Raw genomic sequence first — 22,180 nt, forward strand, 5'->3', positions numbered from 1 at the left:
TCAAGCAGGAAAGAGCTTGCCACTTCTTGCTATTACTCTATGTCTTCTTCACAATCTCCAGATGAGTTTTTCCTGCCTTTTGTTATCTTCCCTGGTTCCCCAGAAGAAATCAAAATTCCCTGTGTGATATTTCAGGTCCTTTCAGGCAGTGGCAGCAGCAGCAGACTTGAAGAGTAAGTACTGTGTGTGAATGGCAAAAAAGAGAGAGAGGGCTTCAGACCACATCAGCTGCCACTGGCTGTAAGAAAGACCATCAAACTCCTGTCAGCCTCCTTAGATACTTCTTGAAGAGCTGGCAAACTAAGTGTATTGGATCCTCCTCTGGATTTTAGAGTAAAGGTAGGCACGCATCCAGGGGGCAGGGGGAAATAGGAGGGCTTACGGACAGAAAAGGAAGCCCAGCCTCTTGGAAAGAAGAAAAAAAAAAAAAGCCAACCCAGAAAAGAAAAGAAAGGGGAAAAAAAAGCATTACCAAAAAAATACTGTAAATGGAGAAAGCTGAATGGGGAGTGGGGGATTAAATTTAGCCCTCTGGTTTGGAAGCAAACTGGCTGGAGCACCACAAGTGGTTGAGAGAGAAGAAATACTTTATGTAATAAAAAGAGAACGTGGTTTATACAAACTAAAATAAGATGAAGCTAATTAAAGAACCTGGGCAAAGTATGTGTGTCTGCAATGCAGTCAATATCACTGCAGTCTGAGCAGAAATGAGCAGGTTTACCAGGAAGCTCAAAGAGAGCCGCAAACAGGAAAGTTCAGGGAACTCTCTTGCATGGCTCCACTGGCTGCTGCAGAGGAGGAGGCAGGTGATGGCAGATGGAGCTCGGCGGGGAGGGAGGGAGGGAGGAAGGGGGGAGATGCTCAGCATTAGGAAGTGGAAGGCACCTGGAGCATCAGTAGCTGATAAGTGATACAGAGAAAGGAAGCTACTGGGAATGAATTTCTCTAAAAGTTCTTTGGGGTGTACTGGAGAGAAATATAGAGTCTATAAGCACCCAGGAATAGTGGAGACTGAAGCAATCACCCCAAAACTTTGAGGAGGATCCCGTAACTGAATCCTTGGCAGTCCTGGTGCTGTGAGAAAGTGCTGAAGAGGCTGTAATGTATTATGACATTATTTTTTTTTCTGTGGGGGATGCTAGTGCCTTTGAGTGGGAGAAAAAGCTGGTCTAAAGGAAGAGGGAAGGGGTCTTCTGCAGGCCCACACCTTGGCTTGTGAAGAGTCCAGGTGGCAGCTGGGAAGAGGTGGGAAATTACTGAGATTTTCAGAGTTGAGAAAACCTCTTGTAGTTGAAAAACCGTTGTACCTCAGTGGTGAAACTTGAGGGTGGACAGAGGTCTTGGGTTTGATTTTTCTCAGGGTTGCAAGAAGGTCCCAGCTTAGGCTGAGACTGCCTGTACTGTGACTCGGTCTTCTCACCTCCCTGTTCACCACCATTTCTGCTGCTAAGAGATCTCCAACAGACCAAGGTGGGGTGATCATGAGGGCAGAAATGCAGCTGTATGATGCTGCCTGGGTCATAACTATTTCTCACAGCTCTCAGTGAAGGTCTCTCCACCACAGGAGAGTCAGTATCTACAGCCCAAGGGAAAGTCTTTATGCAGGCTGTGACATGGGTTACCAGAGAGAAGAGCAGGAGACGCAGAGATTAATAATTTTGTAGGTCAAATTATGTCAGGTCTTCACAGCCTACTATCTGCATTGCTGTTCCTGTGGAAAAGAGGGAAGAGTTTCTAAAGGCCTTGGTTCTTAAAGAGGTTTTAAAAGGTGGAAAACTCTCTGGATTTAAGAAGGAGAAAGCTGTTTCTCCTAACATGGAAGAGAGTATCATCAGCCTAAAGTAAAGGTAAAATGGGAGTGTTCTCCTCATGCCTTCCTTGCATCCAAGCCACATGTCAGCCCTCAGCCTCTGTCCCTCCAGCACTCTTTTAATACGATCATTAATATCTGCACTTCCCCCTCTCTTCCCAGCACCTTCCTTTGATCTCTGTTTTATGATATAATAGTTTTTCCTCCCTTCATGAATTATTTTTGTCCCATGCCTCATTTCAAAGCTTGCTTCCTTGACTGTTTCACTTTTAAACCTGAGGCTCATAACCATTTCGCAGCATTCGTGCCCTCTCATGAGAGCCGTGCATCCATCGTCCTGACAGGTAATGCTCCCAGATCACAGACCATGGAGACTCCTCCTTGGATCACCCCTTTTTTTTCAACAGTGAAGCACTAGATATTAACTTAAAATCTTTCCAGGTGCCCTTATGCTAAAAGTCAAAAGGGCAGTGAGGGAAAACTCCACAGCCATTAGAAAGGACAGTAGATTCACAGACCCACCTGAAACTCTTGGACTTTATTTCCCTGACCTCACATGCCTTTCAGTGTATAAGAATGCTGCCTGTCCACATCCAATGTAATCCTCCATCTGCAGACTTCGAGTGGGGACCTTCCCATCTAGTCAAAGGGCATCATCGGACCCATCCCAGCGTGCCACCACCTCCTGCTTCTGGGTGGGCTGGGACTGACCAAGAGGCACGGGCTGCGCTGGAGCATTGCCTGCCTCCCCCCTTGCTAGCTGGGCTGTCTCTGCTCTGCACCGTGCAGCGCGGTGTGGCTGCAGCAGTGAGAAGGGACAGGCAAAACGCACTTCAGATGGGGCATGACAGCTCGTGCTTTAGGCAGGACTCGATATTTCCAGCTGGGGATAAAAAACACGTAGACAGGAGCTATAAAATGTGACCTGACTGATTTTGTTCCTACTCCTGTATGTGAGAGACTGAAACATCTCATGCCCAACCGCGGGCCTTTCTCCCAGTAACATAAAGACCTTTTGGGAAATGTATATGTTTAGTTGTTTTGCTGTGGAAGAACTGGGAGCCCTGTGTACCCTCTGCTGCCACTGTGGTTTGGCAAAGAAAATCCCATCTAAACCTTCCGTGAGCTTAAGCCAGGGAACAGAGAAAATTCCACTTCGGAGCTGACCAGCTAGGAAAATGTGATGCTCCACACAAAGTGGTTTCTTAGCAACTTCAGGAAAGGCGTAGAAACAGCTCAGTACCTGCTGGCGGTCCCAGTTTTTTGTCTGCATCAGGAACGATTGGAAAAACAGCTAAATATGTTCAGAGAAATTGTGATTCATAAACTGCTCTTCTGTTTGTTTGTTTTTTAAGCTGAGGAGAGGCCAGGTCAAAGAAAGTCACAGAAATGGCTTTTGTTTTTTGTTTAAAGCAGAGAAGCAACAATTCAGAGCTGTTTGAAGTACAGGTAACATATTGCAAAAGTGCTTACGGTTAGGTAAGATTTTTACATGTCATTATAAAGTTCAAAGGAGGCTTATGTCTATTCCCAATGAAGTTCAGTCTTCGGGGACTGCAAATATTTGAAGAGAGAGCAAACCCTGTCGCCAAAGAAGAGTGAATAATAGCTTTGCAGTGAATATTATTGAATATCCAAAATTTGTATGGTGGAAACAGTCACTGAATTAAAATGGGCAGAAAAGTTAAAAATACCAGACAGAGAAAGGTTGTATCAGTTAAGGTGAGAGTTGCTTGCAGTTTTCCAAAAGCAATGAAAGGCAGGCTTGGGTTGGCTTTCCAGCTGAGAGAGAGGTAAAAAAGAAATAGAACAAATAGTAGAATAAAGAATTAAAACCTCAAACTGCTTTTGAAAATTGTGTAAATCAAAACACTCACTGTTGTGAACTACTGCCTCTTCCCTGCAACTACCGCTGCAGCCATCTCACGGCTCTCAACTCAAACCCTCGTGTTACTCTCGAGGTGAAAAGGAGGGTTTTGTTCCCCTAGAATACTTACCATTTCTAGAAATATTACTTCCTATTAAAAGATGATTAGGCTTTTGAAAAAAAAAACACATTAGGGTCGTGAGAGGAGGTTATGGAATCCCAGATACCCTCTGCTAAATGTAGCTGAGCGGGGTGGAGCACAATTGAAGTTTGTGACTTGTCTTCAGGAAAAGGCACTGGTGATCTAGGGGCAACACAGGAGCTTGTGCCCATAAAGAACAGTTTGTGCTCTTACAGTCAGTATCTGAGGAGTTCAGAACTCATTACAGCAGCACATTTCTTAATCAGCCATCACAGGTTCCTTTAGATAACAGCATTTGAGATCTCACTGCCGCGTGCTGCTGCTGAGGCCCTGGCACCTGGAACTGAGGCACGCAGAGGATGACTTGCTCAAGGCTAGGGGTGAAGCCGGTGCCAGAGCCAGCACATCTCCCTTCTCAGCCTTATTCCCTCTTTCAGAGCTAACAAAGGCCCTGATGCGCTGCAGCAGCACAGGAGCAGGTTTGCCTGCCTGCTGTCGTTTCTGAAGCAGCGATGGGCAGTGATGCTCTGCGAGGGCGAGGGTGCCTCTTGGAAATCTCTGCTCTGATTTAATCCAGGTGGGGAAAATAAAAGCCAGCTCCCACTTACCTGCCAGCCCAGAGTGGTGGCTGGGGAAGCGGGAGTGGAGGCAGAAGGCTGACAGCCTCCACACCTCCCGCAGTGAAACTGCCAAGGCCAAAGTGAGCACGCCTTGTGCCCTGACGGAGGAGAGAAATGAGACACTGACTGGGAGGGTGGGGAGAGGGTTCAGATGGCCCGTTTTCTGTGTTTCTGCTCAGATGCTTGACGTTTCGCACACTTTTTGGCTTTCAGCTCAAGCGTGCATGGGAAATGATGGGGTTTGGGCACTGACACTTGCCCCCACACACCTACACACTTCTACGCATTCTTTTGGGCTGCTCGGTCCTGCTGACAGCCCAGACCATGCACAGAACCCTCGCTGCACGGGTGCTACAGATTCCTCTTGCTTACCCAAGGGACAGCCTTGGGTGTCCTGGAGGTGAGGCTCTTGCGCTGGGAGGAAACCCCTTCAGAGCTGGTGCTGGGGCACTGCTGTGTGCATCTACAAGGATTGCCTCCAGTAAGTCATGGGCAAAGCCTGAATAGCTGCTGCCAAAGTACTGCTGTCTGGGTGCCTTGACATCAGCTTTGACCCTTACATGTGGGTCCTGCACTTCTCCAAGCTAAGATCCCAGGACGGGGAAAGCATGATGTGATGCAGAAGTGTTTGTGTCCCTGCATAGCCCATGTCCCTGGGTCCTGGGGGGGATTGTATGGTCTTATTTTGGGATCCCGCGGAAGGGATGCGAAGAGACACTACCAGAATGTCTCTAGCCAAAAAATAGGAGAGGTTTAAAAATTCCCAGGAGAGTCTTTACCCACTGAGACGTTACCCTGAGAGCATGAGAGGGCACTGAAAAGAAATGAGTTGACATTCGGGGGTAAAAAGGGCATGGGGGAGCCTCCCTCTCAAAGGCAGCACCTGTGCCCTTTATTCCAGAGTGAATATCAGCCTTGTTGGTGAGGGTAGAAAACTCACCCCATATTTTAAAAGCAAACCCCATATACACACACAACTTCTCCCAGTGCTGTTTGCATCCCAAATTGGAAACGGTGCCCTTCCTGAACCTCCCGCTCCGGACAATGTACCTATTCAACCTGCAACGACCAGGACGCTCCGGCTCCCGCTGAATGAGCTGCCTTCTGCTCGCAGCATCCGTCCCGGCACTGGCAGATGTAAACAGCGGGGCCCGCCCCCACCCTGATATTGTGGCTTGTTCATCACCTGATAAAAATAGAAGCCCAGGCCGATGGGTGAGATCGTGCGCACAGACCGGCATTTGTTTGGCAGTGGATTTTTTGAAAAATATTTTCTTCTTTTTGCTTCTCTCCTGTTCTCTCTGTGTCTTTCCAATTGCTCAACAGGGCTGCATGGAGGGAGCAGGGACGGACACCTCTGGTCACAGATTTGGCACTGGGCAGCGTGGGCTCACCTAGATGAGGCCTCTTGTGCTCATTCTGGCTGCTCAGCATCTCATCTCCATCCTCAGATGGCTGCCGGTGGGATGTGCAGTGTTCCACTAGCTTAAACACATAGGGTGTCAGGGCTTACGCTGCCGTTTGGGCTGGGGCTTGACACACGGAGGGGATGGCTGGCACCCTGGGGCTGCTCATCCCTCTGTGCTCACAGAGAGCACCCCTGGGAAACTCCCTCCTGCCTTTGGCCGGGACTTTTGGGGTGCAAGGAAGGACTGACATCTCCCTGGAGAGGGGAGTGGGCAGTGACAAGGCTGCAGCCCGGTGTGGCAGGGCTGTACGGGGCTGTTCATCGGCTGAGACGTGACTGCACGGCCCATCCAGCTCCATCCATGGTGCCCCTGCCGCACAAGGGACCTGCTGTCCCTCCCGCCGTGCAGCTCCATGCTCAGTATGCTGTACGTGTCCGGCCTTCCCGGCCATCCCCAGGTGACGGTGAAATGCCTTTTGTCTAGGAGGAATGGTGTGGGCTGCCTTTGGCCAAGGTGATGCTGTGCGCGCCTCGCTGCCCGTGCACGCTCCCCTCGCACACCGCTTGCCCTTGAACACAACACCCATCTCTCCCTTTCTCCTTTTTTTCCCTTTTACACACATGCATGCCCTCACCTCAACTTGTTGATCAGCGGCTCAAGCTGAACGTAACTTCACCCCCCTCCCAGCCTCCCTGATGGAGGCCTGCAGGCTCAGCAAGGAAACGTGGGGGTGGGCACCATGCAGAATATTTATACAATGAATGAATGAAAACAGTGCTAATTTTACGTTCCTCCCAGCCTGGGATGGAGCAACATGGGAATACAGCACCTTTTGTATGGGCACAGGACATCTCCTCCGTTTGCTTTTCTCCCAGAATGCCTCTTCTCGCCCCGCGCAGTATAAACAGGGTGCTGTTGACCTTGGAAGCTGGCAGAGAGATTACGTCAAGCCCGGCAGGTTTGCTGGGCTGGATATTTATGGTCTCACACGCTTTTGCTTTGGCTGCAGAGGTGACGTACGCGGCGCGCACTCAGCCGTGTGCCGGGCTCTGAAGCGGGGTCGGCTGTCTCTCCCTGCGTGCCATTGTGGCTGCAGGGAAGCCCAGAGGTCTCCTTGACCCCCCGGGAAACTGGCTGTTTGGGGGAAACTCTGCAGAGAGTTTGTCATTTTACTTTGCTTCTTTTTAAAATTTTTTTAATGGAGATTTTGTGACGTTTGGTTCGTTCTGGTGAAAGGAATTTACATGTCTGAGCTCAGTGAGGAAGAGGCAGGGAGGGGATGCTGGGGTGCAAAGAGCAGGCAGCAACTAGAGTCCGGCAGCAGGTATAGCTCTGTCTGCCATCTTCAGCAAGCTTCTCTGACCTTGGTGGGCTGTGTCAGGCTCTTTGGCTGCTTTGGAGGTGGTAGAGGTCACTGGAGAGGCTTTTCACACAAGCACACCAATGCCCATCCACAGAGAAATATTCTAGCTGGTTTGCTGGCAGTGAAAAGGAAGCTCAGCAGAAAGGACAGCCTGCCACCATGGAAGGGGCTGCTCGGCAGCTCTCGGTACAGCTTGTCCGCTGGCCAGTCTTGCTGGAAAACAGGAGGAATGAACCTGTGCGTCTCAGTGCTGAAAGGTAGATGAGGTGCTCCTCACCCAGAGTCACTTATTTGTGGAGGGGCAAAGGCTTCCTCCCGGGAGCTAGAAAGAATATCTTATGTATCTCCCACTCAGAAGGCCATGGCCATTGCACCGACAGCTTTAAAGTCCATGCAGCAGACTAGGCCAATGCACTTGGTTGTAAAGAGCTTTCCACTTTCCAGGAATCCCCCAGGCTGAGCAGCTTCAGCTGATAAATAAGGGGATCTCAGACAACTTGGTTTCACTGGCATGCAACACCCAGAGATCATTTTTTAAGTAGAAAGTCTGAGAACATTCACAGCAGGCAGTGGGCTTTTCTTACTGGAGTTAAATGGGTTTTCAGTCCTCCAGCAAGAGGTGTATGCTCATCTTTTGGAGGTCAGCCTTTTCTGTCATCCCAAAAACACAAGAAACCCTTTGAGCCTTTTAACCCTCTCAGTCCTGCCCCAGAGTATTCATTTTCACTTTCCCATTTATATCTCAGTTTCTAATTTGCAAGTGAAGCAGGCTTCATGCTGGTAAACAAGAAAAGGTTGTAAAAGTGTCAACTTCCAAACCAAAACCCCGCTAAAAGCTCCTCAATTCAACAGCAATATTTACACGGACCTGCATATAACAGATGCGGATTAAAGATCACTGCTGGATGTTGCTATCTGCCAGCAGCCCTTTTCTTGCTCAGGTGAGCAGAGCTCAGTAGCAAACTTGCATGGAAGGAGGAGAGTGTAGGGGGCTTCTCCAGGCATGACACATGGAGACCTTGATAAATTATCCAAGCCCAGGGTTGGCAGTGAATTGACAGCTTGTTCCTTCCACTTCCCTCACATTTATTGTTAGTCTTTGTCTTTCTTGATTTATTTACCTATGAATCCTCATCCTCTGGTTTCAACATTTCCCTCCTTGTTTTTCTGTCTTCCGTAAATGTATCTTTTTGTTTGCTGCAGAAGAGAAGACATTTCTCTGTCTGGATTGTAGGGTGGGTAGGTGGAGCTGGAGTTTTAATTCAGAAGGCCCATAAATATCCTCAGGGTTACTCCTAATAGCGCATCTCATCTTTTTCTGGCAGTGGAAGATATAACCTGCCTCACCTTTTAGTGCTGAGTACTCAGGGGGGTAGATCAAACCTTCCATTAAAAAACCCGCAGTTGGAGAGCAGGTTGTGACCCTCCCATCCTTTCCCCAGCACTGGAGTGGCTCTCTGAAGAGCATAAAGGGTTAGAGAGACACTAATACGGTTCTCCATCACCAAAAACATCTCCAGACAATCTCCTCCTTTTCCTTAGCTCCTTGCAGCTGAGCCCTTTGCTGCGTGTTGAGGTCTCTCCGTGCCTTCTGCTGAGTTCCTAGGCTGATGAGATGAACAATAGCTGTTTGAGCCTGGGTTGAAGCATATGTGGTGTGGCTGGTAAGAAAAACTTGCTTTGGCTTCTGCTTGTGTTAGGAGAGAACATCTTGAACTGCCCTAGATTTTTGCATCTGTGCTGAGATTAGATCCACCTCCTTGCCAAATACCGGACCAAGTAAGCATGCAGGGGAGAAGTCCTCAGGACACCTTCCCAGCAGTCTGTATGCTTCTACTTTACTGATTGCTGTTGCTTGCTTTCTTAAAAACCCAGCAAGGACCACGATCAGAGCTCTTAACAGGTCTCTCGTTGACAACTGCTGCTTCCTGGCATCTGTGCTTTTTTTGTGAAACATCCCTCATTGGCCTGCAAAGTGGTGGCTGCACCTCCAGGAGGCATTTCTGTGGGGTCTCCAAAGGTGCCTGGTGCCTGAAGATGGGTCAGGTTTGGACAGGTCCACCTGAGGAGATGCTACAGTGGAGAGGAAAGCAAAGGACTGAAATCCAAATCCCCCCTGTTCAACACAGAAGCTCTGCAGATCAAGGACTCCCTGAAAATTTTATTCCTCGGCTGGGATGCAGAGATCGCAGTGTCAATATTTGTGAAGTAGGAAGGGCTCTGCCAGCTGCAGCATTTCCAGAAACAAGCCTCTGTGTGCTGGGCTGGGGCAGCTGCTCGGAGCTCAGCCTGGGGCACCTGGGGCTGGGGCTGCTGCAGGAATCTCTGACTGGACCTGCCCAGTGAGGCTGGGGGAGGCAAAGGTGGGATGGCTGTACTCGTGGTCCTAATCTGCACCTTTGAGGTTTGGGTGAGATTTATACTGTTCTTCAGAGAAGCAGAAAGCAAGCATTGCTTTGATATTGTGGCATTTCTGCTACAGCAAAATGTGTGAGTGAATTGGCTTTGATATGGTGGCACAGTTGCCCGAGGGCATGGGGGAAGAGCCCTGATGTCTGCAAATGAATAATGCTGCTCCAGTGTGGTCACCGTGTCAAAACAGTGCTTCCTTGGAGGGGCGAGTTAATGGTGATGTGAATCTCACAGCCCTGAAACGGGTGAGAGTGGGCAAGAAGCTGAGCCTTGACCTAATGGTGCTGGTGGCACACTGCAAGAGTAATGTCGCTGTCCCCAGGAGAGGACCAGCCACCTCAGAAAGAATGGTCTAGGAGTCTGAACCTGACGTGATGTCAGGACCCTTCAGATGACTGAGTAACAGACTTGGCATAGTTACAAGCTCATGACTAGTTGTTCCAGTAGCATATAAGCTTGACCTCTTTCCTTTCTTTCTTTCTTCTTCGTAGTCTATCAAATAAGCCCTAAATACGGGGCTAATGTTCTCTTATGTGGTAAGTACTTGGTATTGGTTTTGGAAAAAAAGATGCAAGGACATATCCCTGTGTGGAAGGAGTGACAGTCATGCTTCATTTTGAAGATCATTCACTTTCTGGACCCTCTTTTCCCAAGCACTATTAGAAAAAGCCATTTGTATGGCCCGGATGGCAAGCAAAAGCAAGAGCCACTGCGAGGGATACTGGAACTGAACAACAACTGAGGGCAGCAAACAGGGCAAGCGAAAAACCAGGGCAGAATTAAGCAGACCAAGGAAATCCCTGCACTAGGCAGTGCGGGCTGCGGGGCCTCTGGAGCGTTGGCAATGCAGCCTCAAGCAGAGCAGGGCTGCTGCGAGGCATGACAGAGGTGAAAGCAGAAAGCCTCGTGCTGTGGCCAGAGGAGCACTAGGGAGGGCACAGGGTCCATAGGTTAAGATTGAGATGCATGGTCAGGGCTGTGTGCGCACCTGAGTGCTTCCCAGGGATGCAGCAGCAAGGTGTTGAGATGTACTGCTGTGGGGAGGTGATTAAACAGTTCCTAGCTTTCAGAAAACAAAATAAATTCCCTTTCTCTTCCTGGATACTGTGAACGCGTCTTGGCCTTTGTGAGAATAGAGGACTGACTGACCTATTCCTGCCTTTAAAGGGTCCCAGATTGCTGCCACCCTACCCCTTATCCCTCCTTCCTCCAGAAACTGCCCTGGCATGGAGCACACACGTTCTGCTGCTCAGCAGGCAGCCTGTCCCTTAGTTTGGGACTCTTCAGGTGGGAAAGCAGCCTCTCAGGGATTTGAGATTTGTTTTACCCATTCCTTTGTTGGGTCCTTTTACAGGAACCCAAAAGTAGCTGTTGTGAAAAGACAGCAGAGACTGTGTGGACCTTGGGTAACTTTTTTGAAGACTGTGAGACCTGCCAAACAGCCTGAGAGAAAGGATCTTACTGTGTTGATTTGTTTTCTTTGGTTTATGGGGGGAAAAAATATTTCACACATAATTAGAGCAGCCACAGAGAGATTGTATTAAAGGTGCTTTACTGGAAATTTCAAGGGACAGAACAAGGGAAACCTGTGTTAACACTAGCAACCAGGAGAAGGACCTTGTCTGCAAAATTGTAGGGAAGGACAATGTGAAGTGTTCAAGGTGCAAGAAAGAAACTGTTCAGGAGGGCAGCATGTGCATCAGGGTCTGGGATTAAATAAGGTACTGTGGGCCATGACGCTCCCTGCTTCCCACCCCTAGACCCTGCGAGTGCTACAGCCTGCCAGCCTGGGTGGTCAGATGTGGAGCGCAGGGGTAGGACACCACTCCTGCGAGGGAGGAGAGCAAGGAGCAAGACCCCAACTAAATCCTCTGGTATCAACAACCTAGGTGTCTCCTTCAGCTAAATCCACCCAATTTCTGCCCCATGTCAGCAGGTAAAACCAGCCAATCCTTCTGTCTTGAAGACCTCTCTAACATGCTATAAGAGCTCTTTCTTCAACTGATCCCTCTCCACCGATAGCAGCAGTTCTTTTAATGCAAAAACTCCCAAGGCAGATTTAAGTTGCTCAGCCTTGTCCATGCTCTAGTGACAAGCCCACCACAGACCTCTTTCTTTCTGGGCATTTCGTTGAAGCCCATCACTGTGGGCTCTGCATCTCCTAGAGTTTCTAATTCTAAGGACCTTGCTGTACCTGTGTGTGTGTATGTTTCCCTCCAAAGAGGGAGCTGTGTGAGTGAGGCATGACCTTATTTAGGTGGAGTTTTTCACTGTTGTTGGGATTTTTGGATCCCTTCAGCTCAGTGAGATCCCAAAAGAGAAGATTTTGAGTTTTTGTTTTACTCTAGTTTGAGGGAAACTGATACAGGGAGTAGAGGACCAACATGTTGCTACCTTATTGCATGACACCTGTTGTTGATCTGTCTGAGCTCCCCACCCACACAGAGGTGTCCCTTTAACTTATGACATGCAGAAGTACCATTATTCCTGCTGTAAAAGCAGAGAAGTGAAGCGCACAACCTTGCCCAGGGCCATGCTAAAAACCTGTGCTTTACACATGTTTAGCTGCCAGCCCTACAGTGGCTGTACGCTTGTTCCCAGGTGGGTAAAGCAGTATTTAGAGTCTCCTGCTTGCAAATGCTGCTCTTGCCTATGAAAACAAAGTGCTTGCTGCTGGCTGGTTTGTCTTCCTTATTGTTGCTGTTCACTTCATTTTTAAAGCTTACATCATTCTGTGGCCAGCAATGTCTCGGGTGCCTTACACGAGCCACTCTTTCCTAGGTTACCTGAGGGCAAAACCAGAACTCAACAGCAGCTCTACAGAAAGCATGAATATACTGTGGCCATTTATTTCCTACTGTGCTTAGGAGATGAGTGAAGCATATTTGTGGTGGTTGCTATTAGACATCAGGGAGGAGCATTGCCCGGCGGTTAGCATAGGGACTGGCTGTCAGGACTCCTGAGTTATATTCACAGCAATGTCACTGACTTTGCAGGCAAAGTGACATGACCTGGTCTCCTCACCCTTGACGGGGGCACCATTATATTTAAATACTCCACAAGTGGGCTGGCAGCACGTGGATAATTCAGTAATTCAACAGCTGCTCAACTCTTTATGTGTTGCCTCTGCTGCCTACCTTGTTGCTCTGACTGTATGGTGGTGCTTGGCTAGAGGACAAATAAAGTCAGGGTTGTTGAGCATCCGCAGCCCATGGAGGACTATGGAGGTAAAGCAAAGCACAGCAGTCACTCAGCATTACATTCAAGTAGTGCTCATCCCTTTTTCTTGGGAGTTCTTCTCCTTTCTCTTATAGGACTTTGTACCTTTCCCTGCCCTATATTCCCTACTGGAGTATCCTTCTGGTTCTCCTGAAGCTTCTGTCCTATCTCTATGCCAGGAGGCCATTTCTCTGTGTGCCTACCTGACTCCCAGCCTGTGTCCCCTCTGTGTTTACATGCGCCATGGGGCAAGAGGTTGCCAAATGTCCTTCCTTAGGGCCGGGTGCTGACTGTGAGGAGGAGCAGAGGAGACTGAGTTTGAAGGCTGTGTCCAAATTTGAAAGATGGAGATGTGGAAGTCAAGGGGAAGAAAAGAAGGAAGAGGAACAAAACCCAGATAAAACCAGGTTGTGGGAAAGAGGAAAGTGAAGGAAAATATACTTGGCCTTAGGCAGCCAGGATCTGCCTGATGAACCCCATCTGTTACAGATGAAACAGTAATGCACTAGTACTGCTGGGTCTGAGAACAGACCTGAGGAGCACGGCACACCTCTAGCCTCTGCTGGCTGAAGGGCACCTGGGCATTGGGAATCAGATTAAGTTGGTGAGTATTTCTGCCCATTACTAAGCTGTTGCCTGAAACTCAGGATGTGGATTAACTGGGAAGCGGTACCAGGAGGCAGGGAAGGCTCTGGGACAGTGTTTACAGCACTCCTTGGTGCAGAGGGAGGGTGGCCAAGAACAACCCTACGTTAGTCCTCAGCAAGGTGAGCTGGTTGGATTTTTCCATTTGCCCTGTGTGTGGCTCTCATCTTTGTCCCCTGACGCATGCAGCCCAGGAAAAGCCACTGCCTCAGTTGTCCCCAAACAGGCTTCTCTATTCAACACTGCTCAGCCTGTGGGGAGGAGGCTGGGTGCGAGGAAGGACAGCACACATCCCCGGCAGCCCGTGAGACACTTAGGCGGTGTCAGTCTCTTCATTGCCGCTCTTCCCTCATTTAAAGCCACACTGTTTACCTTCCAGTCTGGATGCAGAGGTGGAGGGCTGGCAGGCACGCTCTGGCTCATGGTACCCTCAGGGCAGGAGACAAAAGATGGAGGAGGGAAGCAAGGCTGATGGCAGAGCCAGCCAAGTCGGCAAGGATTTTCCTTTGATGTGCTTCTCTGGGCAGCGCTGCTCCACACTCCCTCGGCCACTGCAATTATGCTGCTTTCTTCCCTGCCAATTTTCCATGTCCCTTAGTGCTGAGGTTGGTTTGTGACATTAATTCTTTCTCTGCTGAGGTGGGTGAATAAGCTACTGGCATGTGTCTGGTTTAAGAAAACCAGTGGTCCAGCACCTTTCCACAGCCATGCAGCGTGTGGCACACCACAAGCAGAAAAGGGCACACACCAGAGCAAAACAGGGCAGCACAAGTGATGGGAAATGGAGATTTTGAAACCAAGTGGTCTGAAGCATGCTCCCTTCCCACCGCCTGGGCTCTGTGTTGCTCCACACCCCAGGGGTCCTCCCCACAGACCCCAAAAACCACAGTACTGGTCTCAGATGGGATCCCTGCCTCCATGGATACCTGGGCCAGGTACACGATCACTGCACCAGCAGAAGGCTGGTAGTCCCTAGCCACAAGCACACTCAGAGTAAGAGTCCGTCACGCTCCCTGCCATTTATTCAAGTGAACACTGAGACTATCACCTCCCCACTTCTGGCCCTGCCAAGATCTCTCACTCTTGCCCTCTATGACAGTACCAAATCAAACTAAGGAACCTTAATTTTATCTTGCCTGCATACCTTCAAGCAGAAAGGCAACTTGAGCACAGAGGGAAAGCCACCCCCTTGCTATGTGACAAGGAGTAATTCAAGGATCCCTTTGTAAACCCAGCTCTGAGCAGGAAGGTCATTTGCAAAACACTTAGGAAGTAAATAGGAGTATAAAAAGTGAAATAACAAATCAACTATTCCCTTGAAGCAGCAAGCCTGGAGAGAGTTGATGGGAAACTTCTGCCCCAAGATCAATGTCAGAGAGACAGGACTAGAAACCAGATGAGAGAGATCGGGTGGATTGAGAATAAATGGTCACTTTTCAACAAAGAAAAAGAAAGATGACTTGAGACATTTATTAGGCTGGATGAAGAAGGGACAGGTCTGGTATAACAGCTTCTGGCTCTCTGGACAGCAACGCATTTGCCTCCCCCACCTGAATCCAGCCTCCCCACGGAGCCTTGGTATGTGCTGCAGTGAGCTCCTGCTGACGGAACTTCAGGATGTAAAGATGGAGAAGAGGTTTCCTTTCTAGGCATGACCATGAGCTGCAGGGGAACAAAGGTTAACTGGTTAATCAGAGCTGAGATGTTAACAGGACGCTTGACACAGCTCAGAGCAGACTGACCTCAAACGCACTCAGACATAATTTTCTGTCCTAGGGTGAGTATTAGCACTGTCTTCTGAGAAGCTGCCAACTTGCTACCATTGGAGACTCACAGATCTAAATTGCAGGGCCTGTGGCTGCCTTTGTATTTCATTTCATGTGTTGGAGACTTCTGCATAAGTAACAGCACTCAGCGGGACCAAAAAATGCCAGCAGAGAGAGAGCAGGAGTAAGAAAAAAAGATTTTAAGATTTGATCAGAGATGCATTTCCCTTCTCTGCCTTAGCTGGAGAACCACATGCCTGGTGAGATGTACGTCAGCGATGAAGGATTGGAGGTGCCGTAGGCAGCAGAGTTTGGGCACATCTGTATTACTGCATTCACACATTAAATTAAGGTGACCCTTATCTGACTGGAGAGCACAGAGCAAGGAAAAACCGAGACTGCAGCTATGCAAAAGTGTGGGCTGCACAGTGTGGTGGGACGTCTCTCCCGGTGACACCATGCTCCCTCCTGTCCCAGCTCACTGAGGTGAGCCTGGTATCTGGCTCATTGTTGCAAAGGAGCAGGCTGAATCCACAGCACAGAAAAGTGGACATCAAGGGCTGGCTCTTTCCAGTATATGCGCTGACTTATTTAAAGCTACCTGGGACAACTGCGTTTTGCCGTGCTGCTGGCAGCGCAGACAAGCCCAAGAGCAGCCCCTTTACAGAGACTCGTGATAAACTGACTCAACTGCTTTAAAGGACAGGACCAAAGCTGCACACAGCCTCTGGGCTGAAAAGCATGAATCTTATTCCCAGTCCAGTTCTAAATTCACTAACCAAGCCATTTCAGGTTATTGAAATGCTCCTCTTTGAGGCCAAGGGTTGCGTTAGTGTCTCAGCAGAAAAGCCTGCTGAACTCAAATCAGACGTAGAGAGGAATTTTATGGAGGATGTCTTTTCCCTGGGCCCTAGGCATCGTTCCAGCAGCTGATGGTGAATCTTCCTAAAATTGTCATCAGGCCTGATACAATAGGTATCTTGAGCTGTACTGGCTGGAGATGGGTTAAATGCCCTGTCTTCAGAAAAGTCAGGAGCAGAAATTAAAGCAGTAGAGTACACTTCAAGGTTCTTGTGTGAAAATGGCCAAAGCTTTTGATGTTCTTAACCAGAACTCTACAGGGGTCTTAGGGCAGTTTCCTCAAACAGAGTCTCTGTGAGCAAGACAGCAGAGAGACTGTGGGGGCACAAGAAGTGGTCCTAACACAGCACTCATGCTTAGGCTTTGAAGGTACCAAAGAGAACACAAACCCAGAGTGCCTGCCAATGACAACAGAAGGCAGTCCTTTAGAAGAAAGTTAAGATTCAAGAGCAAAATGGCATGGGGGCGCATGGAGCTGGGTTCCTGGGTGCTAAGCATAAATGCTAGGGACTGTGTGGGCCTGGGGTGCAAGCTGGATTAGCGAGGATGCTCTGCCTGTTGGCCATGTTTTTCTTTCAGGCCATGGATAAAGAGGGCAAGAATTTAACACACACTCTTGGTCTTAGTGGTAGCACAGAAGGCATCGCAACCTTCAGGTAAGAAAGAGGCCTGTGTTTAATTTAAAACAGTTTGTAAGCTGGTGAGCAATTTGCATAACTGTGATTTGAGGAGTGAAGAGGCAGCTCTGGTCATCTTGTCCTGGCTGCCAGTGCCCTGCAGCTGATGACCACAGGCATCTGGCAGGGAGCAGCGACTCAGGACCTGGGTTTCTGGAAGAACTGGAAGTCCTGCAGCTCTTTGAGCACAGAGTGCCCTTGTTTAGCCAGGCTCAGAGAGGACCCTGCACTTTGCTGCATGCTCCCCAGCTTGGTTGGACAGCTGTTTTCTCCCTGTCACACTCCCTAAATCAACAGGCTCCTGTGCCTGCTGCCTTTGTATTTTTCCCCTTGGAACTCAACAGATTTATGTTGCTAAAGCCTTTAAATGAATTAAGTAGGAATTAAACTGTTATCTGGGGTTATGCTGTTATCTGTGGGGTCCGAGCACAGCCTTGCAGTTGGCCACTGCAGAGAAGTGGGCTACAGCCATCCGCTGTATCTCTCGAAGACACCGTCTGATCCTCCTAAGTTGGCAAAGGTGAGAGCTTTGCCAGGTGGCTGGAGGTGTGAGGGCTGCCGCTTTCTAATTCCCTGCTCTCCTGTGTTAGCAAACCATGGTGCACATGTTGGGATCTTCAGAGACAAGGGCAGGCTCATGGAAGGGATCTGGAGGTGCTGCGATTCCTGACCGTTCTCAGTACCTTCCCCAGCTTGGCCCTGAATGGCTCTGCCCCTCTAACCATGAGTTTCCATGCTGGAAAAGAGTAACACCAGGCATGTGACTGACACCAAATGGCAAATCGTCAATAAATGGTGCTAAGAACTGGGAGGAGTCAGATTGCAAATTGTGTTAAGTGCATGGTACTTGATGGGAGCTATAAATTGTAGTGCTGTCCCTCCGTGGGTTACCTACACCCTGGTAGGAGGAGGGGTGCTCTGTGTAATACAGCATTGACCTGTAACAGTTTCCTTCAGTTCCTCGCATTGCTTCTGAGGCTACATTGCGAACTCTGGCAAGTCTTGTCTTCTCAGTAACTTGATTTCCTGTTCCTACAAAAGAGAAGTGGCAGGACTGTCCTAGCACAGGCATGTGATGATAATGCCCTTGAAGTGGGGAGCACTCAGATAGTCTGATGGTGGTAGCCACAGGAGTAAGGAAAACCGAGGAATGAATGAACCACTGACTATCTACTGCCTAGTAAAGCTGAAAGGGGAACCAGTATGATAATCTAGCGCTTGTGCAGCAATGCAACACGTTACTTTTCCCCTTCCCTTTCCCAGAGAGAGGGGACATGCTTTGCACAGTGTCTTCCTGTGTCAGTGGGGTGACTTGCACAGGCCCCAGGACTCCCTGGTAGCTATGGAGGCAAGAAAGGGATGGTTATGACATTAACTCACAGGAAAATCATGAAGCTAAATGTTCTGGATGAAACTGTTTTGAGCAGAGGACAGTGGCACTTCCAGAAACTGATTTGGAATTAGCTGATCTCTTGTCCCACTTACCGGAGAGCTTGTGGGACCTGTTTCAGGTTGGGAGAAATGGCCATAAATAATGAGCAAAGAGAGCTGATTCAGATCCAGAGCATTAAAACTCTGAAGACCCCCTCTAAGGATGTTAAAAGGCAAGGAGCTAGTGCAGCTGCATTCACTACTGTGATTACCAGCAAAAGAAGGCAGCAGCTCTGAGTCATGTGCTTATGGAGGAGAATTATAAAGAGATCTGTATTCCCAATTACTCCCTGGGCTGGAGGGCAGGAGCTGGGAGATAATGGGCACATCAGATTCAGAGGCGGAGGAAAGCTGTGTCTCTTCCTCTGCATGGCTGAATGAAGCCTGCAAACAGTGGATCTGAATTTTCTTATCTCTTACATAGCATCAGCTTACGAAAACAGGGGCATGTCTCCACTGTCGGTATTCATACACATGTGCTGTCTTGGGATGACTTTTGACACCAGGACGAGTCTTAACTTGGATGTTGATCCATGCCATGCTGCAAACAGGGCTTAAGGCACTTGCTGCCGCTGGCTCAGGGGACAAGCTCTGAGCCCTAACCCCAAAAACCATCCTGAAACTGCTCAGCTGCTGAGCTGGGGAAACGTTTTATGAATCAAGGCAAATGAAATCTGGTTTCACATACTTTCCTTCAGTCTCTTTCCTGCTTGTTGACAGAGAGGAAATGCTTTTCACATGCCAGCTGGTGACACTGCTTCATTACAAATTGCTCACCTCCCGTTTTCAAGTCATGACTGCAAAATATACAGACAGCTCTCAGATCAGCCAGTCTGTCATTTCTGGGGCATCTGTTAGTGCCTGGGCTTGGAGTTTGGTAAGAGGCGCCTCTAGATTCAATTCCTTTGCCTGGAGAAAGGCTTGGAAATCTTGGGACTGCCCAAGTATCCCCTTCTGTCATCCTCCCTGGGTACCAGATCAGCTCTGGGAATCGGGTCAAACAGAGACCCATTTCCAATGCCACCTTTGAAAGGGTCAGGTCACTTGGTCTTGTCCTCCCTGAGCTCTCCCCACTCCCACTGCAGCGTCTGCGACCCTCCAAGGCCCGTGCCCTCCGAAAGCATCACGGTCCCCACAGCCCCGTGTTAAATACCGCAGCAGGGGAGCATGTGTGTGGGGTGTCTGTGAGGCTCCCCCCGGGAGGGGGCTGGGAGCGAGCACTCGCTGGTACTTTTCCATCCTCCTCCTCGCAGTCTGCTGGCTGCCTCAGTGGGAGCTGTTTGTAGGGCTGAAGCCAAGAAGCGTCCCGTGACGTGGCCAACCCTCTTTTGCCAGGAACCACCTTTGCAGCAGCAGCAGCATTTTCTCCATCCTCATAGTCATCTTTATTTTCATTTCTGTCTCCCAGCTAGGCAGGGTAGGGAAGGCAGCCAGCAAGCCAGTGGGATGGAGATGTCAACTGCATGGGGAGAGGCAGGAATTTAGCAGCCCCTGGGCAAAGCCAGCACTTCTGAGGGGCTGGCTGCCTTTTGCACACCTTTGTGGATTCCAGCCCCTCCACCAGAGTTTAACTCCTCCAGTGCCAGGCTACCACAGCTGCAGGTAGCTGTGGTGTTCTCCCTCTTAAAAGACATCTGCTTTCTTGACGCCCATGACGCAAGATTTAGAAAGATGGTGAGTGAAGGAGAAGGTTGGAAAGTTCCCCAAGAGCAGGGTAAGCTTATTTCTGAGCTTTTCCTGAGTGATCTAGGTGGTTTTGCTCTGTGTTTGGGTGGTGTCTGCAAGAAATGTGTGTCTTTGGTCAACGACCTCTTATTTCATAATGGAACTCTTCAGTGCTGTAAAAATAATAGAGGTAAATTATAAATTACCTGTCAAAACAGAATTGAAAAGAGATCCTGAGAAACCACTTTAGCCATGAGACTGGAAGATTTTTCACCATGTCCTAAGGCCACTGGTGACATAGGTGGGCGTACCCATGTTTATGAAGTTCGGTATCAAATTCTGCACGGCAAAGTTGGCAACATTTTGTAGTAGACATTTTACAAGGCAGTAACCACTTCAAGGAGGAAAAAGGGAGGGTGTTATCTAGCTGCTCAGCTAACTTCAATCACCTGTTAATTGCAATGGAGTCATAAGCCATTGCGCAGCCCAGCTGCAGTGAGTGGTGCCAAGCGTGGTGTATGGATGGCCAACACTTGAAGGTTTATCCCTTCAAGGTTCCCTTGTTGGCTTGCACTGCAGATATAGACAGACAGTTTCTTGTCCCTGTGTGAGGCCAGATATTGCTGGACACAAAGACCTGGACTCTGCGCCCAGCTTCACCCCGATCCTCTGTATCATCTTGGGCACATTCCTTATGCCAAGTTTTGCAATGGCTTTTAGCACAGACGCCATCACAACCTCTACATTTACATGACGAGGCCGGAGAGAGAGCCAGGATCAGGCTGCCACAAGTGAGCCACATTTCCTGGAGAAGAGCAAACAAACCAAACCACCAATGTCTCATTTCACCAGAGCATGCCGACACCAGCTTACGCACACACCACAAGTGGCAATAAACAACAGTGACTTTTTTCCTTGCAGGAAAAACACCCAGTAAATACCAGTCTCGAATGAAAAACCCCACCATGAACAACACGGCATTTTGTATTCTGGCTGGCAGTTGTGATTTGGTGGGGTTTTTAAAAAACACGATGTTCCTTGGAGTGGACAACAGAAAGCCATCTGAGAAAAGGAGAGTTCAGCCTGGCTCCACAATCCCCTCAAGCCAGTGTCCCTGTGAACCAGTCCGCTCCACTTCTCATATCCTGTGTCTACCCGGGTCTGTAAGTCACTTCTTCTCCGTCTCCGTTTTCCACCTCTTTGCGGATCTGAACACTGCGTGGTCTATGGCTCCGGCTGGGAAACAAGTGAGGACCTGTATGTGCTCTGACCAGAGCCAATAGCCATGTGTAAAGTGATTGAATACAAAAATTAGAAATGAGAAGGACTTTAGGGTGAGGCAGCCAAAGCAAACACACGTAGCAAAATCAGGGGGAGAAGAAAGGTTTGTAAGAAAGATCCCTAAACTGGGTAGCTCTTGGAGTGTTGTGAGGGACGTCAGGGAGAGAAATATGTTCTGGTTTTTCTCCCAGGGAGGCAGTTCTGCCAAGCTCACCAGGACAAGTTCTGGTTGCAGCACAGCAGGTAGCAGGGGTCTTTGCTCCAGAGATGTTTTGGAGAGCGAAGCTGGTCTGAGGTGGGATTTATCAGAGAGGCAGTCCTCAGGGACTCAGTTTAGCTTTGGGTGGTGTTGTGGGAGCATTGTGCCTTTCCCACAGACTGATTTGTTGCAGGGCCTTCCCCCAACTTGCCATTACTCCCTGTCTCACAAACAAGGGCTTGCACACCCCCAGTGCAGTCCCCGGCTTCTCCCCAGCTTCTTTGTCTCAATCTGCCTGGAGAGGAGATGCCGCTTGGGAAGGAGATATGAGAACCTGTTCAACACCCTGCTACCCCCACCACAAACCCTGGCATGGGAGCAGGTCCCCAGCGTGTTCTCCCATATGTTTTTACTGAGCATTTGAGTCACCCCAGCCAGCCCATGGGGCATTTGCATGCCGCGTCCTTCATTTACTTGGCATCTACATTTGGTGATTAGCCACCAGAGTCCGGTCCCTTGATCGTAGGAGGCAGGTTTTCAAAAAAAGGACAATAATAATAGTGTGTTTCTCGTTAGACTTTTCCTTCACAGGTAGATCTTTGTGCTACCATGTACACCGTCATTGGACTTACAAATATTTTTGCAAGCTCCCAATGGCTGGAGGAGTGTTTGTGTACAGCAAATGTGACCCTAAATCACAGCAAGTAGACCTTGGTGCCTTTTGGAGGGAATAGCTTTCTGCTGCACAGCCAGTGTAAGTACCTGAAAGGAGAAAACAGCTTTTCTCTGGAGCAGTGGTGCCTCTCCGCTTGC

Source organism: Opisthocomus hoazin, chromosome 10, assembly GCF_030867145.1.
Source record: "Opisthocomus hoazin isolate bOpiHoa1 chromosome 10, bOpiHoa1.hap1, whole genome shotgun sequence".
NCBI lineage: Eukaryota > Metazoa > Chordata > Aves > Opisthocomiformes > Opisthocomidae > Opisthocomus > Opisthocomus hoazin.